This window comes from Sturnira hondurensis, unplaced genomic scaffold, assembly GCF_014824575.4.
Source record: "Sturnira hondurensis isolate 20B ecotype Veracruz unplaced genomic scaffold, ASM1482457v3 Scaffold0008640, whole genome shotgun sequence".
Taxonomy (NCBI): Eukaryota; Metazoa; Chordata; class Mammalia; order Chiroptera; family Phyllostomidae; genus Sturnira; species Sturnira hondurensis.
The window spans coordinates 5647228-5661021 of NW_028081271.1; the positions used below are offsets into that span (position 1 = coordinate 5647228).

The 13794-nt window shown below is 46.5% G+C and overlaps 1 long non-coding RNA gene across 1 annotated transcript; it reads right to left on the minus strand.

The window, feature by feature from the left end:
• Window positions 1-1360: 1360 nt before the first annotated feature.
• Window positions 1361-13510, minus strand: LOC118993078 (uncharacterized). Its single transcript, XR_005067770.1, has 4 exons — window positions 9896-13510; window positions 7961-9530; window positions 4199-4336; window positions 1361-2686 (listed from the first exon to the last, which is right to left on the minus strand). It is a non-coding gene; the product is annotated as an uncharacterized LOC118993078 (long non-coding RNA).
• Window positions 13511-13794: the final 284 nt, after the last annotated feature.

Here is a 13794-nt window from a genome sequence, read left to right on the forward strand (position 1 = left end):
CCAATGACAGATACAGACAAAGACTAAGGCCTTCTCTGGTATCTCTCAGGCAGACTCAACACAGGTGTTTCTCTCTTCCACACGTATCAAAGCTGGTCGCCTCTTCCCCATCACATAGAATTCAAAGGTCAACAAGAGCAGGTTTTGAGGGTAGAGGCTTTTGGAACAAGAGCGGTCCAGGAGGTCGAGTAGAAGGAACTGGTCTTCCCCTCAGAGGCGGGGCTTCCTTGGGAGGACCCCTGCTAAGGAACCACCACTCGTTCCGGCCCCTTGAAGAAGGCTGTTCTGGGTCAAGTCCCTGTTTGTTACTTACCAGCTCAGTGACCTCAGGTAGAGTCACTAAGACCCTAAGAGCCTTGGTTTCTTGATCTTGAACTAACACCCATCTCCCAGTGTTGTGTAGAAGGAAATGAACTCGTGGTAAGGAGTGCTCTATACAATATGGTTGCTGATGTTGTAACAAAACCAGCAAAGCACAGCTATTAAAGACCAATGACAGGAAGTCCGGAATTCTGTCACAAGGGAAGTCTTTGGCAGTGCCGGGGACCGTCCGTCTTGGTGGTTACATTCGTACAACACTGCACACTCTTTCAGTATCCCAATTCCAAAGCAGCGCAAGCACTTCACAGGTGTCAGTCTTTAACGCTACGTTCTGGGCAGGTGTCCATACAAACTGTTAAATGTGCAGAGACTGGGGAAGAGGGAGAATATTTCGGGAAGGCCGAAAGTTTTATGGGAGATGGTCGTTGGGCAGCTCCCGAGTAACTCACGGTTGACAAGGACTCATGTGGAGCCGTGGCAGCTGCTCACTGCTTCCTTGCTTCTCTCGTCTCGATGGGAAGATGCTCATAAGAAGCTGCTTTAGTTTAAGGACATCCGTCAGCTTTTATTCTGAGACAGTGTTGAGGCCTCCGAGGGTGGGGAGCCTCAACAGCTTGGCGCTCACAGGTGAGGTCGCAGGCCTAAGCAGCGGCTGTAAGACCTCATCTGGACCCTGGGGGTCCAGGGCAGACTGGCTCCTTTTGTGAAGGACCCCAGAGATGAGGAGTGTGAAGCTGGGGGAGCCAAGCTGGACAGACTCTGTGGATTTATTTCTAAATAGCTGAAGGATTCTGTGTAGATTTTATTCTGGGGGGGAAAGGGTCAAAGTAGATACCCTGATATTAGAATCTGCAGTTCCAATGTGAGCTCTGGGGTTATGAGTAATTGGAATGAGAGGTTGGTCTTGTAGGAACCAGGCAGCCAAGGGCGGAGGCCAAACACACAGAGCGATTCACACCGTGAACGTTACGCAATCGTGAGGAAACAGATCACCCCACCCCAGGACACCCCCCAGATGGAGGACTCCCCAACCAGCAGGCTGCTTGTCTCTCGGCTGATGCCCATGAAGTGTGTGTTTCACTCTGCCTCCGCCCCGAGATTGCAGGCGGTGATTAAATCTGCTCGCAGACAGCCCCGAAGCTGGGCCTTTCCCAGCCTGCCTGTCCCTCCCACCAACCACACCGCCTCCTGGGCTCCGGCAGGCTAGCACCTGCGCCCAGCTCTGCAGGCACGGGACCAGGGCATGAGGAACGGACTGGACATGGACGGAGGGGGGCCTGAACAAACAGGCTCCTGAAAGGCGCTCCTCACACCACCAGCATCAGAGTCACCCGGAGAGAGAGATTTCAGCGGCCCCACCCAGACCTACTGATCCAGAATGTCTGGGGGCGGGGTCTAGGCCCACATTCTCTGCCCCCCACCCCTCAACCCCACCCACACTCTTTTTCTCCCAGTGAGTCTTTTGCACACAGAAGTGTGAGACCCATTTGGAGTATCAGCAACCTATCATCAAAAGTCCTGGGGCTTCATGATCCTGGTTGGAGAAGACTTATCTTACTTCTCAGCTATTCAAAGTTTTAAGTTTTAAGCTCCTTTTCCTGTAGGTGTTCTCTCTGGACCTTCTCTTTTACTAATCAGAGATCTATTTTTTAAGTACAGGACAAGTATTAAACTATAGCATATCACATGTCAGACCCATGGGGGTGGGACGGTGCAAGCACAGACGCGGCGCACGCGTACAGGCCAGGAGTGGGGCCAAGACTCTGCGGCAGGAGCCTGGCTGCAGGGCGAGGGCGGCCCCAGGACCCAGAACGCAGGAGGCCTGCCTTCTGATTGGTCAGCACCTGGCCTCTCCAGCTTGTAAATGTGTTGGGTATCAGGGCAATAAGTACGACATCCATGGGAGAAAGTTAGTTTTCTAAGACTTCTGAGGGGGAAGACATCACAGCCAACTGGAGCAACAAGGAGAGCTTCGCAGAGGAAAGGCCATTGAGTGAGGCCTTCAGTGGAGACAAGACTTCAACGGGAAGAGGACACGAGCATGGGAGAAGGGCTACAAGAGAGGCGCAGGGGTGGGGGACTGTGAGGGTGGTCATGGAAGGGGGGGGCAGTTCGGCGTGGAAGGAGCGGAGAGATGGACGGTGTGTCACTCACCTATCGCTGCGTGATGAAACTGCTCCAAAACACGAAGGCTTAAAACAACCACCAATCCACAGCTTGTCTTTGTCCCACTCAGTGTCAGCTTACCTGGGGTGGGGGGTCCACTTTCACGATGACCCTGTCCCACGGCTGGGACATCGGAGGTGGCTATCCGTTCTCCCTTCTGTGTCCTTCTCTATAGCGTGGGCTTCCTCGGGGTGTGAAGCTGCAAGAGGAAGCATCCCAAGAGGGCCCAGTGGAAGATGCACTACCTTCTAAGAGCTAGCTTGGGGAGTCATCGCATCACTTCTGCTGTGGTCACTAGCTCCCCCAAATTCAAAGGCAGGGAACAGGAGTCCACCTCCCAATGGGAGGAGTGTTGAAGTGTTTTGTCAGAAGAGAATGTGGGAAGGGAGGTATTGTTGCAGACTATCTGGGTAAATACATGTAAGAACAAGCTCAAATGATGCATTAAGCAACAATAACATAAAGCCGTTTTTAAAACTAGGCGATTTCATTAGTTTCAAGTAGGCAAAACAAACACGACTCTTCTCTTGCAGATGAGGAAGCAAACCTAGAGAGTGGAGTAGAAAGGCAGATGTGCCGCAAATTTAGTGAAGCTCGAGCCTCAGAGCCCCACCCTCCCGCCCCCGGCACCAACACCTTCTCCCAAGGCACCAGGAGGGACCCCGAGTGTGTCCTTATGTGCGTGTCCTGTAATGTGCAGAGGCAAGATGTCTTAACCGCAGCTGTTAGGTAAACTGTACTTTTCCCCCTCAGCCACCCCCCGCATGGCATTAATCCTTGTGTCATTGGAAGGCCACGAACACTGCAGAGACCAAGTTAGCGGGAAAGGGAATCATGGGATGTATTTCATTTTGGTGGAGTGAGTGACTGGTGTGGTTTTCAGTGACTTTGGCATATAGCTAAGTCACTACTGAGCATGCTGAGGCAGAAATGACTTCCAGGAACACCCTCTGGCTCCCTGGCTGACTCAGCCAGCACTGTGGTATAAAAGGTTACACTGCAATGGTACTGTGTCCTGTGGTGTCCGGGACTGGAACGAGCATGTGTGGGTAGGGGAGGAGAAACAAAGTCTGTGTATGTAACGAGAAGCTAGTCTGTGGGGAATTCTTCCAATCAGGAAATAACTGTTGTGCCCCCCCAAATGCAGAATAAATGCAAGGAAAGCAGGCAAACATTATGATACAAGTTACTAAGAAGAGGCTCTTTCTAGAAACTCTCCAAAAGGGAGGCTGGAACTCAGCACCACTTACGGTGAAAAAGTTCCTGACGCCTGCGATGGGTTTGCAGGTGACAGAAGAGAAATAGGCCATCTGGTTGTCGCTGTGAAAGAGGAACTTACAGAGAACAGCGATGGGGTCACAATCAGTATAGACTCACCAACAGAGAGCCTCGTATTTTACATGGCCCTGGGTGGGGATACGGGAGTGCAGGGAGCGACCTCTGGCTAGACACGCTGCGTAGGGCATGGCTGCGGATCTGTGTGATGTAAAGTAACATAAAACGAAGCCAACCCAGGCCAGCTTATCACGTGACACCAACGACAGAGGGGAAACGAGGCGTTACCCACACAGCGTGGCCACAGCATCTACACTGTGTTGGCACACACTTGTTACTCAAGACGGAGTGCAGGCAGCCCGTTTGGGAAGGGGGCGGGTGGGAAACAATCGTGGAAGTCCCGCGCTTCGCCAGGGCAGAGGCCAGAGACGCCCACCTGGAGAGGCTCGGTGCAGCAAGCAGGATGCTGGGCGGGCTGGGGCAGGGCGGCTATTCCCGGCGCATGCTCCAGGCAACAGCTGGGCTGGAATGATGGTGTAAGAGGCGAAGGAACTTGGTGTTTGAGAGGAGCCATCTGAAATGCACAATGATGATAATAACCACTATCATCTTGGAGAAACCTGTATCAAACCACCCCTGGAAAATTAGGTAAAATGACTTGCATTTTACCTCCTGGCGAGGCCTTTGCAAGAGAGATAGGCCACCTCAGACGTGTTTGTAAAGGTCGTGGGACCCAGGACCTCAGTGGAAGTGGTGGAGCTAAGGTTAAACAGGTCAGGGAAAGGAATGTGGCAGCAATAGTGAAAACAAAAGGAGAAGCAGGAGTTAATAGAAGTCAGACCGAGACTGTGACAGTGATTATGGGAAAGGGGTGCGACTGTGAAGAGACAGGGCGTGGCGAGGGGTGGCAATGAACCGAAGTCCTCTGTGAGGACAGGTGGTGGTACTGGCCTCTCCCTGCAGCCCGGTTCTCCCCGTGTGCCTACGTAGCAAACGAATGGGCAGTGTCTGCTGGCTCGTTTTCCCATCTGGCTCCTCTTCCCATCTGGCTCCTTCCAGTCTGGGTCCCTGCAGTCACCACACTGCGCCTAGAAGTCATTTCCCAGCCCCCTCCATCCTTTCGGCCCTAGGCAGCCCTGGGCTTGGTAGATTGCTCCCTCCTTTTGGAAAGTCTGTTCCCCGTTTTGGGATTTCTGTGACCTGTATTATTGCCTGATCCCTCCCTCAGCTCCTTTCCTGTGACTGTCAGTGACTCCTCCCCCATTTCATGGTCCTTGACTGGGGGCGTCCTGGGGTGCCTGTCCTGGTCCTCTGGGCTTCTCTCTTTGCACTGGACACTAGCTCATTTTACTTTTTCAAATAAATACACTTGCTAAAATAATGCCCAAATGTACAATTCCAAAAAGCCAGCCTTTTTGCCAAAGTTTCTAGTACATACTCCTTGATGTATTATCAGCATTTCACACTCAAAATATCCAAAATGTAATTAATCCTCTAACCCTCAAACCCAACTTCCTCCCTCACTTCCTAATTTCTGGTTATGTTATCACACGTCTCAAATTCACCTAAATGTGTGTCTTCAGGCTTTCCTTCCTCTTTGTCCTCTACATCAGTCACCAAGTCCTATGGACTCACGTTGCCACACTTGTAAATTCACTCCTACCTGTCTCTCCTAATCCCCAGAACTGAAAGCCCTTCCACTACATCTCTTTGGGGAACAGTCCGTTACTTGTTTCTCTCAAACTCCTCTTCCTTAAACACTGCTCTGGTAGCAGTGGTCACAGTAGTACCCTGTATTAAGGGAACACTATATGCCAAGTACTTCAGTAGAAGCTTTAAACACACGACCACATTTAAGCCTCTCAACCCTATGAATTGATACTACTGTTAAACACATTTTCCAAACGAGAAAACTGAATCTCAGCAAGTTTAACCTTATTTCCCAGAGTCATACAGCTAACATGGAATATGGCCTTGAACTCATATTTTGTTTAATTCCAATGTTTGTCATACTGCGTACGTGCTAAAAAAAAAAAAAATCTACAACAGGCTCCCGGTACTTATCAGGTCTAGCATCCTTATTCCACATCCAGTGGAAACACAGAGCAGAGGGTCAAGGTGGAGGGAGCCTGGCCAGTCCTTCCATGTCAGGCTCCCTCCTCCCCCCAACCAAGATCAGACAAGAATGAATACAAATTTAGCCTCAGTTATTTGGGGGTAGAGAGAGGATGTAGAAATGAGGCACCTAAGGACTTTTTACATTGAAAACCCATGCTATTTTTCTCAGTTTTACTCCGTTGAAGGAGGAGTCAAAAGTTAGCGACCATTTCTTGGCAGATGGGTGCTGAGTCAGTACATCTACTAACTTCTGCCTGATATTTTAGCTTCGTGAGTCTTTAGAAGACGTTTCACGGCCTAGTATAGGTAGGTAGAGAGAGGCCAAAACAGTTATTCAAATGTGACTGCGGGGCTATTTTTAAAGAGAGGAAATCCTGGCATTAGAAAAGCCAAGCTCTTAATTTTCTGAACACTGATGTAAACTATCATTAGCATGGGATACAGCATGAGCAGGATTTACAGAGTCACCGCGTTCTGGACGCTTCTGGAAGCCAGACAGCCCAAAGCAGAACAAGGAGAAGAGCAGGAGGGCAGGTGGAACGCACACCACAGGTCTCTCTGGTTCCCTGAGTTCTGGGCTGTACCCTCCTCACCGCCACTGCCACTGCCACCGCCCCACCCACCCCCACCATCCTTAGCCCTGTTCTCTGCATTGCTGGGGAATGAGTTTACACCAGGGGAGAGAGTCCGTCTCAAGCCAGTATTGCTTTTTCTAAAAAAGCAATAGTTTCTCTTCTTCCACGCATGCTTTTCCCATATCTAATACTAGTACACTCATTGAGAAGAATTTAGAAAATGTAGAAAGGGCCAAACAAGAAAGAATTCTTATCTCAGTATCTCTTCTCCCCTGCTCCAGAATAAGGGGCTATCTGTCTTATTCACCAGAATCAGCCCCCAGACCACAGAATAGCGACTGGCACAGAGTCTGTGTTCGACACAGCACCTTCACCCTGTGAATCAATGTGCATTTTTAAATGAACCAGTCAGTACCCAGAGATTGCATCCTAAGTCGATTTATACGTTAGCCTGTATTTCAAACCATGAATTGTGCTGTAGACCTGTGTATATAATTTTTTCCATGCATTTCTCATGGTGGTAAAATACACCTAACGAAATGGATCGTTTAAAGCATTTTCAGTGCACAGTTCAGGGCCGTGAAGTACATTCACAATGTTGTGCAACCCCTCGCACTAAACATTCTCAGAATGTTTTCATCAGTCCAAACAGACACTCTGGCCTCATGGAACAATGTCAAAGCCCCTCCCCCTCCCCAGTCCCTGAACCCTGGACTCTGCTCTCTGGCTCTATGAATTTACATACTCTGAGTACCTCATATCAATAAAAGCATACAATATTTGTCCTTTTGTGTCTCACATTTCACTTAGCATAGTATTTTCAATGCTTATCTATGTTGTAGCGTGTATCAGAATTTCAATCCCTTTTAAGGCTGAATGTCTATACACCATTGGATGTCTATAGCACATTTTGTTTATCCATCTAATTATTGATAAACATTTGGGTTTTTCCAGAACGTACAGTTTTGTATTTTCTTGTTTTCACTTTATAATATTTTATGAGCATTCTTTACTTTATTATGTATTTATGTAATGTAGCATAAATATATATTCATATGTTGTAAACATGTAATAAATACAGTCACTATAATAATTATGTATTTACCCATTTTATTATTTTATTTGGGGGGATATAGCCTATCTAATTGAGTGACAGTCTCCCTATAGGTGTATAATAGATTCTCAAATAAATATTCTGCATTGGACTATTTAGGTTATTTCAGACTTCTTCCATAGTGAAGGCTGTGCCACCCTGGGACACTAGGCTCTGTGCCGATGTATGACTGATATTTCTGTTTTCTAAGGATAGATTCCTAGAGGATGTGGCGATTACCTTATCTAAGCTTCCCTTGAGTTTTCTCTTCAATGTGCTGGTCAAACGGCTTCCCGGAAAGGCGCGTGGCCCCCCCATGTACATCAGAACAGTCAGCGTGCACTTTCCAACACTGAGTGGTCTCATTTGAAACGTCTTTGCTAATGTGGCTGACCAAGAACGACTGACTCACTTTGTATGTGACAGTCGGTTGACCTTGCTCAGGCTGCTCTCAGGGAGTCCCTGTGTTCTTACAGCGCCTCCGGGACCCGAGCCATGGGGGAATCCACGGCAGTGGAGGCAAAATAGGAATTAATGAAAGAAAAGTTCCTAAACAGAAAACTCCTTGAAGTACAAACTGTTGTTGAAAGGTCAGTTTTGCATAAATTAATCTATTATTTCCTGCCTCAAAAGTTGCATGCATGTCATACATTTGAAGAGTATTTTAGCTTTGAGACTAATCTTGACCGAATAGATGGAAATACCAAATGTATTTGGGAATAGGATGAATCTATATAGACCCACTTTATCCTGGACCACATTTTTGGAATACATTTCTGATACAATTTTTATTTTCCTTGTAGTAGCTTCTTTGTCATAAAAAGTCACTTACAAAATGGTCCCAATGAAGTGGTTAATCGGCAGTTTGAAATAAAAGTACAGCTTTCGGAGGTGCACCTCGGTACCATAGTACCAAGTCAAAAGAGGCAATTGAAAATGGGGCGGCGGGGGGGCAGGGGGAGGACCGGAAACAGAATTACCGCAAATGGAGGAAGTTGAATGGATAGTTTCCCTTAAAGTCATTCCTGGGTGATTACAAGAAAGTGTATCACATGATAGTGAAAGCAAAACTAGTGAGCCAAGGCGTGGACTTACGTGCGCCGTGATGAGTTTACTTGAGAATGAGAAATGCCCCAAACCCAGCGTTGCAGGTGCTCAAGGCGGGTACATTCTAGAAGCCACCATGGAGCGTAACGTGCTAGACAGACGGAGGCAGCTTGGGCTCTTTTAGTCTTGCTTTTGTGATGGAAGAACAGCTTGCTGATAGTACATCCCAGAAAATAGGTATAGTGTTGCAGAACAGAAACCCGGTATATGAAAACTGAAAACTAGGTCTAGAGAGACTGTGTTCACACAAGCCACTAAAATATGTGGCCAACATACGAATGAGGATGTATAGACAACATTCTCAAAGTGGAACAGATCTTTCTTAATCTGACCTCTGACTCAGGGTGTTTCCTTTATGGGTCCTTTTCACTCATATTATGAAATGGTTTATGAAACCACTCACAATATTGACCCAGCTCTCCTAAGTCATCTCCTGTTGTCTCAAAGAATGGCATGAAGTCCTTAAACAGATGAATAGTTTTAATCCGCTTTAATTAAAAACAAAATATATGCCAGAAGGAATTGTAGAGACCATGTGGGATGTTGTAAACCCAAACAATTCGAGCATGTAGCCTTTCTAAAAAGTTCGGTAATTTTTGCATTAGCTAGAGTATATTTAAAAACACTAGATGATTTCCACGTGTATGCCCGAAGCTGCGTCACTGCAAAAAAAACAATGAATGAGTGAAAAGGTCACGCTTCGAGGAAGCAATCAACACAATGGGGTGACTTACTTTTCCTGCTTTTTATCAGGTCGAGCCATGTGCCATTTGCCCTCTGGGTTCCGCTTTGAAACCCTGGGGCTAGGACTGCAGACGCCTTTCTCCTTCGCCCTCTGGCCCTCTCCTGGGCCACCACCAGAGCACTGTAGGGGACTGGGAGGTGGGAAGGGGGTCAGCACGAGAGGCTTTGCTGCCCGCCTGCAGCCGCCCTTCATGCCTGTGGTAGCAGGCTGCAGTTCTAAATTTTGGAGAACCCGTCTCACGGTGCTCCTTCAAAAACACCAGCCCTGGTTGGGGCATCCTGTCCTCAGAGACCTAGGTTTCTGCTCTGGGGCCCCTTTCCCAAGCTTCAGAGTGCGGCATCTTCCCTTTGTTGGAACTCTGCGGCAGTTGCTAACTCAATCTATGAAATGTGACACCTTAGTACTCTATTTTCACCTGTCATGGACTCTGGTGGAAAGGGAAGTGGTCCCCCAAAGATGTCCATGCCCTAATTCCCCAAACCCATGATATGTTACCTTACAAGGCACAGGGACTTCGCAGTTCAGGATCTTGAGCTGGGAGGATTATCCTGGATTATCTGCATGGGCCCAAAGAATCATGAGGGTCCTTTTGAAAGGGAGACGGGGGACAGAATCTGAGGAGGGGTGACAATGGAGGTAGAGGCTGGAGTGATTGGAGCCAGGGAGACAAGACATGCAGGTGGCCTCTTGAAGCTGGAAAAGGCAAGGAAACAGGTTGCCCCCTAGAGCCCCCAGAGGGAAGACAATTCTGCCCTCACCCCAATGTCAGCCCAGTGAAATTGATTCTGACCCCCAAAACTGTAATAAATTTGTGTTGACTTAAGTCACAGAGTCTGCGGTAATTTGTTATAGCAGCAATAGGGAACTATTCCAGTTACCTAGTTAATAATACATTATATTAAATTCCGCCTGTTGAAATAAGTGTTGCAGTTCATATTTCCTGACTTGACCCTGCTGATTCAAGCAGGATTTGCGTATCTAGTTGGGTATTATTAAAGGTTAAGTACTGTGCAGTTCTTATGGAATTCTTATTCTCAGGTCTCAAGTGTATCTTCTAAGGTGAACACTAGTTTGTGATGACATACTGAGCACCGAGTTTTTACATTATACTTCTCCTATTTGTAAAATTTTGTCCTTATTATGACCAAGCTTACACTATAGAATATAACATTAAAACATATGAGCTAAATTAGATATTGAAGCAAAGGGCACTTAAGTGTCAATTTTTAAGGCTGTCATGACAATCAGGAAAACACCCGTGTAAGATCTGGGGTGCTCACTGTGGTGCGTGTGTGGGGCAGCACAGAACACCAGGAGCGGCCAGGACTTACACAGGTGGGTGCTACACCAACCTGACTGGGTGCTACGTATCTGGGCATGAAGGCCTAGCCCGGTGACTGGAGATGGAGTCTAGTGCAAATGGTAGGAACTGAGTGAGGTACAAAGCCACAGCTGCGTGCAGGGATTCCGGTGGCTGAGCTGAATCCCACATCCCGGGGGCACCCAACAGACTAGAAGCAAGGCCGTCATCATGGTGTTTAGTAGGCAGAGAATGTGCATAGTCCGGGGAGGCATACAAAAGCAGTGATGAGCAAGTGGACCCACAAAAGGGCATCTACAGAAGGCACTGTGACCTCTGTTCCCAAGGCAGATACACGAATGTGAGTGATGTTTACTCTGATTTCTGTAACATCTACCCCTCAGCTTGAGGACATGCAAAGGACTCCAAGTCAATGTTGGAGTTTAAAGAATATATATGTATATGTAATACATATAATACATACAAATATAGAGAGATAGATATAAAATATGTATTATATAAAGTCTATATGGACTATATAAAGAAATTTATTTTAAGAAATTGGCTCATAAAATTATGAAAGTTGGCAAGTCCGAAATCTGAAGGATGGGCCAGCAGGCTGGATACTCAGGAAGAGCTGATGCTGCAATTCAACCTGTCTACTGGCAGAATTCTTTCTTGCTTGGGGGAGGTCAGTCTTGGTTTTATTAAGGCCTTCAACTGATTCAACGAGGCCCACCCACCTCATGGAGAACAATCTGCTTTACTCAAAGCCCACTGATTTAGATGTATATCTCATCCAAACACCTTCACAAAAACATTGAGATTAATGTTTGGCCAAATATCTGGGCACCAAGACCTAGCCAAGTTGACACATTAACCATCACAACCCCCTTACCTAACTCGTAAAGTGGAGGAGGATATTACATTTTAAGGGCAGAGAACATTAACATAGCTTTGCTGCTAGGCTTGCCTTTCCTCCCATCTCTAGAAAATAATAGAATAATTTGAGAACTAAATCATATAGTGCTCTCTTCAGATGTAGGCTCTCAGCTCAAACAAACTCAATTTTACTTTGTTTCAGGTTGAGAACATCACACATTTAGAAAGAAGTAATCCGGGGAATTTCTTCAACTCCTACCGCTGTTTGAAGTGCCGAATAAGCAACTCCATCCCCTGCACACACACTGTTACATCGTGCGCTCTCATTCTAACCACAAATGCTGCCCAAAGCAATTTTCCTCTCACTGTTCCACACTGCCCTTTCTAATTAAGCTCAGTGTGTGTTTTTCACGTGTATCCAAAGTGTGCATACAACCGATACACATATGTGTTGTGCCTATGGATCTCTGCACAAAGGCACACGTATTCATAAATGCACATGAATGTGCTCATATGCATACAGATTCATCCCGTCAGTGTTTCTTCATAACACAGCTTGTCCCACTCCCTGGTACGCACGTGAGGACACGCAAACGCCATATAATCCAGTTGATTCTTGTTCATTGACTTTCATAGAAGATCAAGATAAAAAGTTTTTTAAAAATCCATGTAAATACTTTTTCTTGTATAACAGGAAACTTTTTTTTATATAAGGCAATTGCAAAAACAGAAATAATCTCCTCTCCGAAAGCGGGGTGGAGCTTCTATAAAGCACAGGTTTGTGGGGGTTTTTTTTGTCCAAAGGAGAGACAACTGTATGAAACAGAAGAGCAACAATTATAATAGGAAGACATGGAAGGAAGTGAGAAGTAATCATTCATAGCTAAAGGAGACAAGAACCATTCAAACTCTGAGTGCTTTCCACTTCCTCAGCAAACAGTGGAGTGTTACTTAGTGTTTGGGTAAAGTAGGGCTACATATCTCAATAGCCCCTAAATGTATTATAGTCCTGGAGCACAGAATGGTACTTAGTAAAATAGTTGAGTTATTTGATTGGCTTATATTCAGTGCAACACTGAATCTGTAAAAAGCAGAGAATAGATATCGGAGCAAGATGGAAATCTGAGTGTACATTTCTACCTCCCACCCAAAACATTCAGAAAAATACCCTAAAACACAAAAAGAATGAATTAAAGAGATACAGAATAAGAAGCACAACCAGAAAGCTTAAAGCCTGGAGAAAATTCATGAATGATAAGAGCAGATGGGATTGTGAGGAGACCTGAATCTGAAACACATGCAGGAGAAGCTTCTGGAAGTCAGGAGTCAGGAGAGCTTCTGGAAGAAATCCAAGCTCGGAGTCAAGGAAAAAAGAGAAGTAACTGAGTAATTCAGTGACCTCACAAGTGAATCGCTGAGGGATTATGGGCAGCAGCAGCAGCGGAGCTCAGAATGGGCTACAGCGGGCTGGCCCGAAGGGCGTGGGGTCTGTGCTGCTGTCCTCGGAGAAGTCTGGGATGCTCGTTCGGTGTCCAGATGGAGTGGCGAATAGGCGGGAGCAGACCTGATCGTGGAACTCAGGGGAGACAGAGGGGCTGGAGAGACAACCTTTGAGTCATATATATGGTATTCAAAGCTGTCGGGAGCCGACCAGCAGCCGTCCCTTGACATGGTCCAGACAGATGAGATGCATCTGCACAGCAGAGGCAACTGTGGCTGGATTTCCTGTCTGTCTCTCCTTGCGTGTTTGTTTTTGCAACTAATAGGTGGTGAGATTTTTAGACACCTGCATTTCAGTCAGGTCCAATGATCCACATAATTCCAATGAAGTTATACAAAATAATTTTTTGGCCATTAGGGCCAAAGTTCCCCCTAAAGAAGTAGCCCCTGAATATCTAAAAGTTGATGAGTAACAGCCCCTCCTCTACCTTGGACAGGAATATGTATTAACTAGAAGTAGACAGGCAAAGAAACAGGAGAAGCTGGTTAGCTACTACAAACTAAGCACACAGAAACAACTACCAAGGAGTCAGAGTCCATAGTACATCAAGACACATTTTAGACAGAAAGATAGATAGCTAAGTTAGACATCACAAAGGCCATATAATGAATTTCTTAACCTCTGCTCCGTCTAGCGTATCCTTTTGCCCCATGCCAAATTATAAGAACTTTAGTAAACAATAAGACATTTAAACTCTGTATATACAGCTAT